The following is a 2695-nucleotide window of genomic DNA, read 5'->3' on the forward strand; positions in this document are numbered from 1 at the left end:
TAAGAGGTTTGCATCTTAATTTGGGAATTTTGGATCCTGTCTTATCAGATAAAATTTTCCTAACAAAATTTTCTTGACTTGAGCAAAACATCTGATGTACAATGGGAAAATAAGAATCTCAAATGTTAGAAAGAAATCATTTTTGTGGATTTAATTGCCATTGACAGGAAAAGGCCATTGGGCTGGAAAGATAATCACTTCAGTCAAAAAGGATTATATAATTTGAAATTAAAGAAAAAACATTCTATTAGGTTAAAACAGCTGGAAAATGAAATTGAATAAAAATATTTTATTTGAATGATTAAAAAAATAGTTGAAAGACATGGATATCTAGCACTTTGGAAGGGGCCACAGGAGAGTGTCTGAAAGTCAAGTCAGACTTTAGCAGGGTGTGGACACTGAAACAAATTGGAAATTGGCATTAGACTTTCCCCCTTCCTTTTTCCCATTCTTTCCAATTCAATTCTGAAATTGTTTTCAGAATAATGTTAAATTATTTAGCCCCAGTATTACCCAGAAAAGGTTGATGTGCCTTAAGAAGTTTTCTTTGCAATGAAGCATTTCACTATTTCTTGGGGAGGCTTGGTGCTCTGACTTCTACCGATCTGTCAAGCTCAGGGCTGGGCCTTTGAATCCTCTCTGTTTGCTCCTCGAATCTGGCTCTAAATAGCGGAATCTCTAGCTTCGAGTCATGGGTGTCACCCCAGGAGCTGTGGTTAGTGGGCCTGGGTTTTGTTCTGGGACTAACATGGGTACCCTGGGCAGATTCCTCACCTATGCTGAATCTGTAAGTGGGAATTCTTATATTTTTCCTGCCTCTATTCCAAGGTTGTAGTGGGGAGCAAATACAATATGTAAAAATGCCTTGAATAACAACAATATTGCTTATATCACTGTCAGTTGGGCAGACCCCTGGAATGCAAGAGTAGAGCTGGCCTTAGAGAACACTGAGGCATGCTAGGGTCATAGGTCTGCTCACCGAACTCAGATTGGTGAGGTTTTATTGAGAGTGGTTGTAAAGACATTGGCCATAAAGGCTATGCATACACACACATGAAGAAGGCCTGAGCCGTGTTTCTAATTTCTGCAGTCTAGGGGCTGGCAACCTCCTTTCAATGTCCAGTGGGTGCTGGAGGAGCCTGAGACAATGACAGCAGTGGCTGACCTTGCAGAGAGTGAAGCTGTTTGCTCCACTGGTTGAGCAAGAGACTTTGTCCTCATCTCCCCTTTGGTGGAGCTTCTGCTATCTGCCAAGCCCTGGCTACATCCTGCATGCCATGGCAGGTTGTCCCCTAGGGAGGGCAGGTTGTCAGGGGTTAGAGAAGATGCTGTGACTTAAATTTAGTAAGTCTATGGCCAGGGTCCCAGTTAAGACCATCCCTTTCTTTCTCTCCAGTGTCCCCTGTAGCAACCTTGTCTCCTTGAAGTGTGTGAGGGATCATCTTACCAGGAGGCTTCTAGATGCCTGTTTGGATAAATAAGCAGACAAACAACATCTGACTGCAGTGTTGCTGGTAAGCCTCTTCTCTTAGGGAGAAATTCAGGTTGTTGACTGTAGAGAACATAGTCTCTACCACATACCTTCCAACTTGACTCCTGGCTTCTTAGGTAAGTTCCCATCTTTGATTTTTTTTCCCTCTTGGCCTAGTCCACCTTCTGGGATAAGGAGCCAGATTTTCTCCTTTCTAGCAATCCGTCCTTGTCCCTGACCCTCTCTCGCTCTGTTGCTGATTTGGATTCCTGGTGTTGACCCCGACCTTCCTTCCCATCTGTGATCTTACCTTTCCAACCTCCTATGCTGCAGATGCTGGAAAACAAAAAGCTGCTTGAGAAAACTCCTTAGAACTAGGTCTCTGTGTACCACATTGACTCTCCTTGTGCACGAGCATAACTTTCGGAGCTGAGTAGTGTAGAGTGAGAAGCAGGGCAGGAGGCATCCACTCTGTTGGTGTAGATCAGGACACAGGTCCCACGTTCCACATTCACTGACCTGCTGCTGCAGTGGTAACGTTTTTCTCCATTGTGCAGGACACTGGGAATTATTCCTGGAAGCTCTGCATAGGTGGTTTAAGCCACGTAATGCTCAGTAATAAATTACTTTGTGCTGAAACAAGCTACAGTTGCTTCTGTTGGCTCCAGCTGAATCCTAGCTGATATGCTGACTGGACACTTGCCATTCTCCCAACATAATTCACCAGCTTTCATACCTGTATTTTTAGCCAGCCTAATAATCTTATCACTAGAGTCACAGCACCTGTTATTTTGGTCTGACAGGGGTCCCTGCCCTCTTACTTCCAGGCACATCCCCTGGCATGGACTCTGCTGCCACCACTGCCAATCAAGTCATGCCCTGTGGCTTGTGCAATCAAATAATTCTACTAAACTGAAACTGCTTAAACTTGGGATGTAGAAGGATGATTTATCTTTGAGTTTACTAAGCTTCATGGCCTAATTTTGTTCTGATGTTTCAAATGCGTTGGTTTGTTGGAGGCTGGTTAGAAATTCTCCACACCTTCTGTCCTATTAGGTATTCCAAACTTTCAAGACACCTGCAGTTGTTCACTCATTCTATAGTCATATGGAAAAAACATTATTTTTGTTAAATGAATGAGAAGGACACTTTTAATTTCAAAAATGATTGTTGATGCAATTTTATAGGTGTTATTAAATAATAATATTCTTCAGGAAATCCTTC

The 2695-nt window shown here is 42.7% G+C and overlaps 1 pseudogene; it reads right to left on the minus strand.

Annotated features, from left to right (window-relative positions):
- The window catches only part of LOC105806118, a 10457-nt pseudogene extending 8436 nt beyond the window's left edge, over positions 1–2021 (minus strand).
- Positions 2022–2695: the final 674 nt, after the last annotated feature.

This window comes from Propithecus coquereli, unplaced genomic scaffold (genome assembly GCF_000956105.1).
Source record: "Propithecus coquereli isolate 6110/MARCELLA unplaced genomic scaffold, Pcoq_1.0 Scaffold138, whole genome shotgun sequence".
Taxonomy (NCBI): Eukaryota; Metazoa; Chordata; class Mammalia; order Primates; family Indriidae; genus Propithecus; species Propithecus coquereli.